The sequence below is a fragment of the Bison bison genome, unplaced genomic scaffold (assembly GCF_000754665.1).
Source record: "Bison bison bison isolate TAMUID 2011002044 unplaced genomic scaffold, Bison_UMD1.0 scf7180017864330, whole genome shotgun sequence".
Classification (NCBI taxonomy): domain Eukaryota; kingdom Metazoa; phylum Chordata; class Mammalia; order Artiodactyla; family Bovidae; genus Bison; species Bison bison.
Genome location: NW_011494902.1, coordinates 13,764,291 through 13,778,994, shown reverse-complemented (window position 1 = coordinate 13,778,994; position 14,704 = coordinate 13,764,291). Strand labels below are relative to the sequence as shown.

The window sequence follows — 14,704 nt, the reverse complement described above, 5'->3', positions numbered from 1 at the left end:
TTCAAAGGAAAATTGACCATATTTACAGGGCTATAATTATGCTTATAATTTCAGAGGACTCTTTGGAAGTATTCATGTCAATGATCTCTCCATTCATCAGGTGTTTCTTACAGAAAATCCACGAGGTCTACCTCACCACCTAGGAAGTAGCTTACAAATAGGGGATTTCTTTTCTGTGAGCCACACCATCACTTTTCTCTAACAGCTTATGCAAAAGTTTCATGGGGGAGGGAAAAGCCCAAGCCAAAAAAAAAAAAGTAGAGAAAGAGAGAGAGAGGGAGAGGAGTGTGCATGACAATAACTACCTCTGTCCCTTTGGTTTTTGTTCTTTTCATGTCAGGGAACTTTTTAGCTGTGCTGCCTGGGTAACTGCTCTGGAAGGTTGGAATATCTGTTGTTGAAGGAGGTTTGTGATTGAGGGCCTTCTGACACAACCTTTTGTTGCATTGAGGTGTTTGATCCTCTTTCCCTTTCTTCTAAAACCAATCCCATCCCTTTAAAAAATGGATAACCAGCACTTCTTTTACTTATTGTCAGCTTTTGGAAAGTTACTGTGGGGGTTTGTAGAAGTTTAACTAGTTAACTCTTTGCATGCCGATGTGGTGTTGATAAAGATTCTTTCAAAACACGAAAGATTTCCATTGCTCTTTTCAGGTGTATATGGTTTTCACTCCTGCCCAGGAAGGGAGTTGCTTTCAGGTCCAGAACTTAAAGTGTTTGTGTTCAAGGTCTTGAAAGGCAAGAGGGGTTCAGGCTTTGCAATGAGGCCCATCCTCATTTTTCTTTTTGTCCCAGAACTGTGAGAGTTAGGACTCTGCCAGTTGGAAAACCTGGCAAGATACACAGATTTTAATTCGAGAATGACAGGTTTTGGTAAAAAAAGTTAATGCAGAGGGCTACTTCCAACGGAGAGGCATAACACGGGGGCATCAAAGGAAAGGAGCCTCAGAGAGCAAGTGTGGGGATCGTGTTCAAGTCTGCTGACTAAATGCTGGAATTTTTTTTCCCCAAAGGAAGGGACACAACCCAGGTTATAGGAGAGAAAAGAAGCTTAAATGGATTATTTAACCAAAAAAAAGCAACTTAGGGATTCTGGAAAGTGACCTACATTCTGCACACAATGATGATAGTTTTACGGCGGTGATAGGGTTAATAACCTAACATCATTCATGTAGTGTTTTTTGAAAATTGAATTTTACTGCTACAAAGTAAATGTAACAGCCCTCTGGAGACAATATTACAGGCACTTTATTGTTTGCTAAGCTGATGTCATCTTTCTACAGACTGACTTTAAAACAAAGGCAGAACATTTATTACAAATATCACTGTGTGAAAGGAAATCTACTGAAATATTGTTTAGAAGGTGAGCTGATAAAAAAAGTATTAATACTTGCCTTTGATCATCTTACACTATAAAGTTATGACTTCAACATGCTTCTCATGTGATTTCTATTCAAGGCAAACTTCATCCTGGAAATCCTAGGCATGTCTCTAACATTATTTGCCCTCAAGTTGGAATATTTGTTTAAGCTTCATGCATGTTTAAGATACATTTTTACTCTGAAGGCAATTTCTTAGCAAAGGTGATAAGCTTTTAAGAGAGAGATGAAACACTTTCAAAGAAGATGTGTGTATGATTTAAGAAAGAAAGACTGGAGATGAAGCTGTTTAGTTTATAGAACGAACTTTCAAAATCACCTGTAAGTAGAGGCAGGAAAGTTTGTAATGTAAATAAGCTGTTCAAGGCATTGCCAAGCCAGGCTTCTGCATGGCAGGTTGCTTGCAGCTCAGAGGGTTTGGTCTCTGTATCTGATGCACATGTAATACACCGTGAAGTTGTTTGTGGATCACACAGAAGCTTCCTAGGGTTTCATTTCCACACTGTAGCCCCTGAAAATGTATCAAATGAGCACACACGTTTGGCTCTTCCTTACAAGGCACAAGTAATTTGTTTGTAAATCAGTTACCTTTCAAGAAAAGTTAAATTAGGAAGAACTTTCCTTTCTTTGATGTTTCCCACTTAAAAAGCCAAAGAGCAAATTAATGATCATTTTGAAGTAATAATGATAATGAGGAAAAGAGAATTTAGTGAGCAACAACCATCTCAGAATTACTTTTCAGGTACGGCATATAAGTAACAGCCCAAATGACCGAAATAGCCTGATAGTGTTTTTCTAAGAAAATGATTTACTGCGCTGCCTTTGTCTCTGAAGTCTGGTTAGAAGGAAAACACAGGTCAAGGAAATTGGGTTAGAAAAAAAGCCTGTTACGAGGTAGATGTAGAATTGCCCGAATAGTGTCTGATAGGGAGTCTGAAGGCGCTCACGAGGTCAGCAGACTAGAGTCTCGCCAGTGTTTGTGAACTGCCCAGCACTGACTGATGGCGTTTATGTACATCGAAAATGAATTCACAGACATCTACTTAGTGTGCCCTGTGCAAGGCTGTGTGTTAGTGTGTGTATGGGTCATGCCCAGGAAGTGTCTCCCTGTACAATTGGGGTTTTAAACCAAGAGCTGAACTGCCACCTTTTTAAAACTTATTTCAACAATAACTACACTTCTATGTGAAAGAACTATTTTTTTAAAAATCTTACACCTATTGGAAGAATTTTACTATAAACATGCCAACGGAAGTTATTTTATGTTCAGTTCATTCATTATTGTATTTAACAAACAGAAGCTACTTTCCAGGTGCCAGGTACTACTTTAGCACCAAAGATCAGTTCTCACTAAGCCTCAGGGATCAGTGTCAGAAAGAATAGCCTGACAGGGTCAGAGCCTGACACACTGTAAATATTCAAAAATTCAATAAATATTTAGCATTCAATACACAGTCAAAAAAGCCATGGTTTTTGAGATAGACTGAATTCAGTGATGATCAAGGTAAGTCCTTGATGCTGTTTATGCACAAGGAGGGACTGAGCTGCCCTCTGCTAAACAGGTCAGCACGGCTATAAGAAAGGACACGCTTGAGCCGGCCTTAAAAAAGGAGGAGTGGCATTTGCCACGTGAGAAAGGACAAGAGTTATCCACTGGTGGTGGAAACAGCACCCCAGTATATGATGTGATTTTTCAAGTTCTAGCACCTTCACTCCTTCCTGACGCTGCTTAATGATTTGGCCCTTGTCTCCCCACTTCCTGTACTGTCAGTAGCACACACACTCACACACTCACTCACTCTCTCTCTCTCTCTCTCTCTCTGTCTCTCTCTCTCTGCCTCTGGGATTCAGGCATCTGCCTCCTCAAGTAAGAAACAAAGTATCTCATTTGTCTCATGAAAGAAGAGGAACAGCAGTCCTGTTCCTCACTTTTATCCATAAAACTCAAACTTCAGTTGTCTACCCAAGCAAGTCATTTTGGACCAAACACTGTTTTGAAACATCCAAAGCAGAAGAGAGAACAGGAGGAGGGACGGGGGTGGGCAAGGAGTGGGGGGGAGGGAGGGAGGCAGAGGGGAGGAGCAGTGCATATTTAAACCACACACCAGTCTTGTAATGAAAGAGTTTTTCAAACCTCAGGATGAATTTATTTTCAAACAGCAAGAAGAAATCATTACAGCTACTTTTTGTCTCCAACTTAGCGAGATGTCTCATGGATGGGACACTCCAAGCAGGACAGTTTGGGCCAGCTCCAACCACATGAGGCCTGGTGTCACTGCCTCCACAAATAGAATCGAGCTTCCTTTCTTCTGCAGCTGTACACTTCCTTGCCTTTGATTCCCCTCCACTGCTTTTTCTCCTGGCAGGCCTTTCCTCTCTCTCCTGTATCAGCCACTCTATAGGCAGATGTGCCTCTTTTTCCATTTGCCAGATCCACCCCCCCAAATCTTCGCAAGTACTCCCCTTTGAAGTCTCTATTACCGATACAATCACTTTTGTTTCCCTTGCATCCCCTCTCTCTGCACTCCAGCTTCTCCTCTCCCTAACCCCATTAGTTACATCTGCTGCCCCTACCATTCAGCGTGTGTTAAATCGTAATGCGCTTGACATAACTTCAGTTTGTCTGCTAAGTACTCAATCAGTCCGCACTGCCATCTTCTGATTTGTAGGAGAGCGGGCAAGAGTGAATAAGCTGGCTCAAAATTCCCTAAATGATTCAGCTCTGACCAATTAGCCTGACCAAAATGGGAAATTGACAACTAATGATAATGTAATAAATGGGGTTTTAGCTAAGAGTATAAATCCCACAGACTTAGTTCCTGATGCCTGTGGTAGATAGACCATCATGTGATGGTCAGAGACCTCAGAGGATGCAAGGATGGGTGAATGAAGGGAGGTATATAAATAATTTTTGTTATTTGACTGGGGTTCTTTCCCTGCCTTTCATTAATGGATTTTTAAGGGATCTGTAGACCAGCAGAAATTGCGTGCAACATTTTGTACATTGATGCATTTTTTGGGTAGTGGGTCCATACATTTAATCAGATTTTTAAAAGGCTCTGTGACCTCCCTAAAGGTTAAGAACCAGTGCTCAATGAGTGAAGACACCTATTTTGTCTGTGTTTTCCTGTGGTCGGCTTTTTCTCCCCTTTAGCACACTTTAACATCCCATATGATTTGAGCAGTTCAGAGGGTAGAAACATAGGGTTTTAAAAGAAAAAAAGGTACCTTCTCTAAGAGGAACAATGTTTAAACCACCTACCAAGTTATACAATTCACTTTTTTTTTCTTATTTTAGTTTTACTACAATGCAAGGACAGGCCTTTTTTTTTTAAACAATGGGTATAATCACACATCTGAACATAAGAATTAGTTTTATGCAGTTCCATAGAAAACCAAAATCTTGAGGAACACTTTCCAAACAACCAGAGAAAAATAAACCATTCCTTCTGTCAGTCTTGTTAGAGAGGGATTAAGAAACTGGCAATTATTTTGGCGACCTTAATTGTTGCGCGGCAGGAAAATATGTAATTAGAGCACGTTCCCAGGCCTGCACACCTGCAGCACATCCTACGGTATAATGTCAGCTCTCAGTGCCCGTCGGTGCCAGGTTCTAGCACAGCCAGGCACAGTGGCGCTCTGAGAACACTCGGACTCATGCAATGTGGCTTCTGTGAATGAAAGAAGCAGGCATTTACACCAGCGCACAATGGGGCGCGTTGCTGCAACACTGCTTTCATTATTTTCTGACGCCTACCTTCAGCACTTGCCCTGGTTTACTCCGTTTGAGGTTTTATTGTTACGGTATAATAGTCCTGTACATTTTTGAAATTCCCTGATTATTCAGCTTATTAATACAGTACTGACTTGATTATCAGGCATTCATTGCACAGCGGAAGATTTAGCGTGTTAGCTAAAGTCAGAAGCTGGGGAAATTCTTGGTATAATGAGAACAATTGTCTGACATTTTATTTTACTTTTTTTATGTATAAAGATGGGCTGTGGTAGTTCTGTAAATAGTTGTGTTTTGGAATTCACTCTACGTCCCCTATATGTTGGGGAGTATTCATTTTTAAGGAAGAGAAGGCTTAACATGTATTCTCACTCATTTGAAAGTGTTTCAGGGTATGGGAAGACTCCCATCAGGATTCTCATTAGCTTTCTTCTTCTTTTTTTTTTTTCCTTTTATTGGCTTTTTAAAACAAAAAGATAGAAACTCAGATGTTAGAAAAGTAGGTAAATGAAAGAAAAGTATACTGGGTGCCTGTTTTTCAGATAATTCTGTAACCTGGCATACTGATAGTTAACAGACTTCTCCCCCTAAGGGAGATACACTGTATTTTGCTATCTGACATGTTGTCATATATAAAGAAATCAATTGGTAATTAAATGATGCACCTTGTGAAGATGACAAAAGGCATTTGGTTGCGAAAAGAGAACTGGGTTTTGAGGGGTTTGTAATGAAGGCCTAATGACTATTCATAAGAGATTTTCAGTCCGTTGATCCACTTGACTGGAAAGTTCTGCCCTGGAGAGTTAGTGCTGTCAGTTTCTCTCACCTCAGAAAGCCGCCGCAATCGACGGTGTAGAGGATGAGCGAGAAATTATCTAGTAGTTGCTCTAGGCCTGTCTTAGGTCACAGGCAGAAGGCACATCTGGCTTCCTGTAGGTGCAACCTCAGGACATAAACTTTGACTAATTTTTAAACTATAAATATGTACGAGTGACACTGAATAAGTTACCTTTTATTCATATTTCTTTTAGAATGCATGCAAGTCGTGTGCTGAGAGCGTCACGTTGGCTTTATTTTTCCCTTCCAATTTTATCCGTTACATGCTTGCTCGTAAGCTGAAGAGCAACTGTTTGCGGAAGTTGTCAAGGACCAAATGATAACGGTCTCCTCCTGTGAAATCAAACCACAGTACCTTTGTGGTGATTATGCCAGAGTCACCCCGTAGGAAGGTCAGCTGAGACGAGGAGAGGGTATGTGGGTGGACTGTGCTCTTGGTGGTTGCTCACTGCAGCCCAGTTTCAAAATTTACATACCTAAGACTAGATACAAGACCCCTACCACCTAAGTAGGATCTCTGGGATTAGGAAACATGGCTCCAGTGACTCTAGAAAATAACAAGAGCAACAAAATCCACGCGTTAAAAAGATACTAGTTACTGTCAACCATGGGTCAGGCACAATACCAGCCTGAGGATGCAAAGATGATGGAAACAAAATCTCAGCCCCCATATACATAAGTTGCTTCAGTCGTGTCCAACACTTCGTGATCCTCTGGACTGTAACCCACCAGCCTCCTCTGTCCATGAGGATTCTCCAGGTGAGAATACTGGGGTGGGTTGCCGTGCCCTTCTCCAGGGGATCTTCCCAACCCAGGGATTAAACTCTTATGTCTGCTGCCTCGGCAGGCAGATTCTATACCACTAGTGCCACATGGGACGGCCCCCACAGAAACAGACAAAGAAGGAAACAGTTGTACTATTTCTTGGGAAGAGCTGTGGTTGAGTCGACTAATATCACAGAGTCTTAGAATCCAGGAATGGATTTTCAAAGAACTGTTATAGTTGACAGGTTATTCAGAGATTTCTTATACATGTTGCTCTTTCCATTGGCAAAACCAAATTCTCCAACAGAAAGATGCACTGGTGAAGTGAGGTCTTCCCATTCCAGCTCTGCTTACCTCTAGAATCCCAACAGAATGGTAGTGGCCAGCAATTTTTGTACATATTTACTCTTGGAAAGTGGTCCTCTATGTTATCTTATCGAGCAGCTTACCTAATCAAAGGTAAACACATGTATCACCTCATTAAGGCTTGTTTTATGGCCCCTTGAAAGTGGTGTTTGAGGTGGAAATATCAGTCAAACTCCTTGTCTGAAACATCTGTAAGGGGGATGCTATGGCAAGCTACAGAGGTTTTCATCTCATATAAAAATAAATTTACTCCTGATGTATATTTGAGAGGATGTCACTGATGGTTCCTCCAAGTGTATTGTGGTCACTGAGTTTTGCTGATGTGCTTGCTGGGGCTGTCAAGGTGGACCAAATGAATGGACAGATGCCAAAAAAACAATTATGCTTATTAATGTACGTTGATTGCTTGTTCAGGTCACAAAACATATTAAAAAATACATTAGTATTTAAATCCTGTTGTAGCTGATTGCTTGTAATATAGTGTCTAGTAAAGAATATAATACCTGTAAAGCTTAGTTACGTTATCTAATTAGTAGACTTTGAGTTAAATGGTTGTAATTATGGAAGTGAATAGTTGCCTTTCTAAATAACAAAATGGTAGATTTAAATATATAAAGATGTTGACTTGATTATTTAATATTCATAGCAAAGACAAATCACCTAAATAGATTAATTCCACATCAATGCAACATTAAAAGGGAGAGAGGATGCCAAGAATCCCATTAATTTGGGATATAGGTGCCTAAAATTTCTACCAAACATTTACACCAAAGAATACCAATGAGACAATAGCAAGCCAATCCCCCTAAGGATAGAGAGGTAAGGCAAAAGAGATTTTAAACTGTACAGCTTCATGCAGCAAAATTAAGCATGGTATGTGCCACAAGATATTAAACATAGCCCCCATGAAACTGGGCTACAAAGCACCAGGCTGAGTATTTTGTATACATACAGTTCCATGACCCCTTTCCCCATAAAGTTCCTTGACTATTCACTCTTTCCTTTCTTTACCTTGCCATGAATTCTTACTTTTAAGAAAACATTGTACTACTTGAAATCACCCCACGCCACTTGTATATTCTTGTCATTTTACTGTGTGTTTAACTTAGATAACCCTGGTGAGAACAAAGTTTTAATATATATTTGCCTAGTTGAATGGTCAACTTGAAGGAAAAGAGGTGACCTCTTTTTCCCTATGATTTACACTTGAAGCACACACATTGTGTTCCCCAAGAAGATTGTGTCACCTCCTTCACACTCTGGGAAATTCCATACATCCTAACAAGAACTTCAGTTGAATTGGTGTAATGTGGTTTTTCTGCTCCTTGCCCTATTTCCTTCAGGGCCTTTGAGTCATAAGCCTTTGGTACGACGGTGAATAATCAGTACGATAGCCACCATTTGGTTTTCCCTTTTAACGTTTGGGGGTTACTTTTGAACAGAGTACACCTGCTCGGAAGGGCTTTCTCACAAATTGTTGACCATGGCCGTTGCTACCCCATTGGGCCTTTCATTCTGAACACAGAGGCGGAGAGCACTGATGTCTGTATATCAAGCAATGTGTAACAATTTTTAAAAACACTAAATTTACTGAATCCCCATATTATGTTTTCACACTGCTCTTTCAGAAACTATGCTCACACAATACTCCAATCAACCAATCTTGGCCCTGGCAGGCCCTATTGGAACTAATGGGGCCTGACAGTTCTTCAGTTAAAAATTATACATGAGGGTCACTTTCCCTTAAATTATCTATTGTATGCCAGCTGTTCACAACTGCAGCGCTTCACTTTCTTTGCATTGTGTGAAATGTCTCATTTTCTCATAGCATCCATAGCAACTCCTCTTGTGGATGGCATTGAAGTTAGCACACACCTTCATGCAAATCATGCTAGAGTTGCATTTCCCATTTTCTTTACTTTTTGGGTTCTGGAAAACATTTAGATGGCTCATTTTGCCTGTTTCATGCCACAGCACTTGAGTTTTATTATAATTTCTCATTTGCTGCACAACTTTAGTCTATTTTTATGCTCCTAAATGACGCAGCTTTAAGTACCCATGAGTGGCACTTCCGTGCTGTGAGCGCTATCAGAGACAACCTCGGACAGATAAAACTACTGGTTCTTTGGGTTGGGTTTGGTTTTATGCTGGGGAAAAAAGAGGAGTCATCGCCAAGGGTCGACTTTTGTTTGTCAGGCCTGTTAAAACTGTGGCCAATAGAGCCATTTACAAGAAAAAAATTCACCTAAGTCCTGGTCTGAATGAAGGCCATCTTCTCAAACGTTCCTCGTTACTACAGAGCAGTTATCTTCGGATTATAAATAAAACGAGGCATTTTTCCCCATTCATTCTTTCTTTCTTTCTAGAATGCCCCAAGTGAAGTATTTGCCCTAGAGTTATTAGACCTCTTTATCAACAAGTGGCTGGGATTTTACTAAGCCTGTACCACCCCCCACCCCACACAGAGTAATGGTTGGGGAAGAGTGGATGTGGTACAAAGATCACAGGTTCGGTCATATTTTCTGCCTTGTTGGTGAAAATGGGGAGGTGGGGTGGGAGGATTTCCTTTAATTATGAAATAAGTGTGATGTTAGTAGTTATTTCTGTAAGCTGGTGAAAATGCCACATATTTAGGGCCTCATTTCTAGCATGTGTTACTCTGCATCTACTGAAACAGAGACCCGTGCTTTGGGAATCTTCTGGCTATGTCGGGCCACACAGATGACAACTAGCTGCTGTAGAAACCTGGTCATCTGGAGACTTCCTGAGAACGTGTGATGATTTTGTAAACCTTGGTGGGTAAGCTGGAGACCACAGCAGTGTTGGACAAGGTCACATATCGGTGGCAGCGACGTGTCTTTCCCCTTTCTATTGTGTGATCCTCCGGGGTCTGGGGCATTCATATGCAACGACTCTGTGTCTCTTTCAGAAGGACTTGTAAACTCTTTCAAACAGAGGCACACAGTTTGCAATTGTTGCGGTACTGAGTGGGTGTAGAGAAGCTCGGGCTGCAGCCTGGTCCAGTTGCAGATAGAATAAAACTGACAATGATGCAATGGGCCTGGCATGTAGACAACTCCGTGGGATGGATGAATGGTGTGGCTTTTGCCGTCCCTCCGGTGGTGGTAGGCCCTGTAATAGCTAGCGTAGGAAGGGTGGTGAAAATTGATATGCACTATTACTACATGTATAAAACTTAACACTGGGGCCATTGCACAGGTGGGGGGTTCCTGTTTATTGATTTTTATGACTTTGTTAGAACACACGCCTAATGCTTTTACACTCCTGGAGCTCTGGGAGGGATCACCTTAGGTAATAAACCTTTTCGTACTTTGCAATCGCTCACAATTTACATGGGGTCTCACATTATCCAGTACAAAGCTCAGTGGCCCCCCTCTACTTGGTTTTAGGAGTGCTATAAAAAAAAGCCAAGAAAATAACTCTAGCATTTACTTTGAATTTTTTAAAAACCTGTCCACTCCTGCTATGAAAATGGCCCCTAATTCTAATTACTCATATTTCCAAGAAAAATTAGTCACGCAAACTTATGTTATGTGTTACCTCAGAGGTTGAAAGCAAATTAGGTTTCCAATAAGACAGTACATCAAACAAAGTAGCATGTTCTTGATGCCTATGACTTTTTTTTTTAGAATTATGGTTGGACATTTTTGGCAGACAGATTGTCTTTTGCTCTATCAAAATGACAGTTTCTTTTGTAACTGCAACATTCATAATTAGAAGGAGAGAAGCAATCTGCCCAATTTAATATACTAAAAGAAGTTTAGAGTCTCTGCTAGTAATTTCATTATTTTAAAATTTGAATTAATTGACTTAAAATAATACAGTTAAGAAGTATAACTAGCAGGATTATGGAGAAAGGCTTCTTTTTCCTTGAAGAAAAAAAAAGCACTCTTAGTCTTATACTTCATATGAGATTAAATTTTTCTGTTTATGCCAGGTGCCCTGTTCTAAGATTCAGAGCAAGAATGTGGATATTCATCCTTGCAACAGAGCTGAGAGAAGTTGTAGGGAAAACCCTGGGAACAAGGTCACTTTAAACAAAAATGTTCTCCAAGTTTCCCATGCTTAAGAGCCTGGCTGGACTTAATTAAAGTCAATGGATGACCAAAAAGAGGTGAGGGGGCGGGGAAAGGAAAGAAAAGAAAATGAAAGGAAAAACCACCACACACCCCACTTCAATCTCTTTCTGGGCTACTCTTCACATTCCATCCTTAGCCGTTGATGTTCAAGCTCTTTAAATCTAGCAAGAATAATATTTCTTGAATCCCTTAACAGCACTGATGTGTCCATGGTGTAATATCACGCTTCCCATTCCACATCCCTAATCTACGTCACTTAGGTGGCCCTCACCCCTACCGCTGCAACAAAAACAAATCCAGCTTCACATTCAGAATGAAATCATCATAACATAGCGACCTTGTTCTGGACGTGATGTTTGGTTTCAGCAACCCTCTTTTATGCAGCCCTGGCCAAGCTTAACATTTCCTGTTGGCTCAGAGGGTAACCTTTCTTCATATTTTCTTCAAGATCTCTCTTTAGGAGACCCAGTGTGCTGCTGCCTAGAATGCACAGGGCCAAAGTTTTGGAAAGTTGAAATGCATGAGCATTGAAGACCTATTTTCTCCTAAAATGGAATGAAGCCCCTACTCATTTTAAAGAATACATACCCAGCAAGATTTATTTTCACCCTTCCTGTATAATTTTTGTCATACTCAACTCTAAAGGAAGCCAACTCTTTAGCTCTGTTACCTCATTTTGAACCTTAGCTGACTTTCATCTTGGCAGTGAACCTGATGTGACAAAGATTAAAAAACAAACAAACAAACAAAAAACCCAAAATGCTTTATGTATGAGCTGTTGGGTGTTTTTCCCTCCCATCAGAGATTACCACACTAGGTACCACATACATTAAGGGGTATGTTTATAAGACAGCAGGAAATTTTTTAACCCTCAAAACTTTCTGATTATAGACTGTGCTCTAAATCTGTAGGGGCTGTGTTCCCATTCCCATGCTCTTTGACAAGTATGTCGCTTGCAGACCAGCAAGTGAAAAGGCAAACTTCCCCATGGCAGTTCTGAAATCTGATGTAAAACATAGAGACTGGGGACTCAGAGCACAGATTATACCCAACACCTACATCTCAAAATTTCCTCTAGTATTTTAGTAGTTGCAGCTTTCCTTTTTTGCAGTCCTGTGTCCCACAGAAGTGACATTTTGTTCTGTTCTCATTCATCCTAATCTACTTAGTTATATATTGAAAGATATACACACTTATATAACCCAGGAAGCCAGGGATTAAAGCACAGTGTATTTTAACACAGTTTCTTCTACTCTAATTGCTTCCAGCTTAAGGTTTGGATTGACGTGGGCTATGGGTTTATGTCAACTTCTATAGATATTTTTATTTGCATATGTGGGTATTTATGTATGTGTGTACATAGATGTGTGACTTCAGGCTCTGCTGACTTACTGTTTTCTATGTGTTCATTATAAACAGCAGGTAGGCAGACAGTGCACCTCACCCACTCTTGTCCACATCATTCAAAAACCATTGCAGGATTTCCATTCTAAATTAAATGCATCCATGGTTAGGTCTTTTATCAATTCTTTAGTCTTAGTATCTCAAAATTCTGAAGTCTTCTTCCTTTGTCTCCAACAGGGAAAATGCTGAAAGCATTTCCACCTGGATGTTTAAATTATTTAAGTTGCAGGAACCAGACCTTTTCCCTCCTGAGTAGTTGTGGGTTTTAAAGGCTAAAATTGCTTCATCATGCCAAAGTGAAAGTATGCATAAATTATTTAGTTAAACCTGAGAAAATACAGACTTTTCCCAGTGATCTTTCAAAGGCTGCCTACTTAAATTTCAGAAGAATGGGCAGGATTTTTTTTCCTCTTACAAAATTAAAGTATCAGCTGTGTTTTCTATCAGAAATATGAACAAAATTACAAAGTGATTTTTTTTAAGTCTGAGTCTCATGATATCTAGTATATCTATGTCATGCCCAAAGTGAATGGTATGGCCTGAATCAATGCCAGTAAGACCCGTCCAGCTGACAAGACCCTTCTGAATGTTTCTTATGAACGTCAGGTACCTTGTTGCAAGTCCCTCCTTGATGCTAACGGAAACGTTTCTATGCTTCCACAGTTTATGTCTCAGTCATAAAAATATGAAACAAGGAAGGAATGATGTTATAATTTTATCGTTTAAATAAATAAACATATGACAAAATGGAAAGAAAATATAAAGCCAAGAAATTTTAAAATGTTATCAAAATTTGGTTGACACTTTAAATTTGCTTTTTGTTCCTTACTTTAACTGTAGTAAATAAAAATGCCTGGAAGTGTGAAATAGTGTGTGGTGGTATGTGATAGTGATGGGCCCTGTTTGTGCGTGTGTAACACAAATAACATGAAAGAATGAAAATGGCCAATGAGTATGGGCAGTAGTCAGCCAAGTTCAAGTTCCTAGAAAGTGAGGAACTCAGTTTCTCGTGTACGTTACAGAATCTGTGACATTATATACCAGTCCTCTAGTCTTAGCATTAATACTCCAGTGACATTCTCATGACCTAAAGAAGAACAGTATTTTTAACTGAATACCTAACTTCAAATTCTAAAAGAAGAATTAACTGAGGAAGAAAAAAAGGGAACCAAAAAGATACCTTTATGAGTTATTTAGTACATAGCTGTCTGTTCATTTGTGACATCCATTTGAGTTTTATGGTCAGAGATACTGGGAGGGGAGAGTGAACAGGCTAGAGGATCAGCAGACAACTTTCATGAAGTATTACAGAAAAAAAGAAGTTAAGTTCTCCAAGAAAGATAAAACCTATTCTATGCTGAAGTGATGGACATCACGTATCCCATAAGTACATGTTTAAAATATTGTACACCAGGTGTTCTTCCTTAGATCCAACTTGCTTTCCCCACAACTTGTAGTTCAGTCATTCTTGACCTTGCCTTAGCTCCCACCTCTCCTCTCCCTCTCCTGCCCAGGCACAGAAGTAGCCATTGAATCAGATAGACAGGGTGTTACACACTCTGCGGATAATTAGAAATCCTATTTTGGCTTTTGTGTACTTACTTAGATCTGTACCCCATAGTTGATGAAACGAATACAGAGAGAATCTGGACTCAAATAGGATCTGGAGGCAGGAACTAGACCCAGATTCTGACAATGGGTGATTTGGGCGAAACTCATTTAAAATTTCTGGATCTCAGTATACTCACCTGTAAAATTGTAATAATAATTACTCCCTCTCCCTTCAAAGGGTAGTTATGAGAATGAAGTAAAAAAATGTTCTAGGAACAGGCTCTGCTGTTAGGAGATTAATGCATAAATGCCAGGTAGTATTATACAATCAACTTGTCCTCCTAAACTTAGGAGAAGAAAAGGGTGTTTCAGGCACATGGGAGACTCTGGAGATGGAGCGATCATAGGATGAGATACAGAGGATGAGATACAGGAGAGATACAGAGGATGATAGGCCATTTTCTTCTGTATGTATTTCTTTGGGAAGAGGTCAGTGTACCACACCGAGGGATGGCTCCCTGGCCAGGATAGTGATAGGAAAACCTGGCTGGTGGTGACCAAGAGAGCTG

General features: G+C 40.2%; 1 protein-coding gene across 1 annotated transcript in view; it reads left to right on the top strand.

The window, feature by feature from the left end:
* The window catches only part of ZEB2 (zinc finger E-box binding homeobox 2), a 134,760-nt gene that overhangs the window by 46,457 nt on the left and 73,599 nt on the right, over positions 1 to 14,704 (top strand). The gene's annotated exons all lie outside the window — the stretch shown is intronic.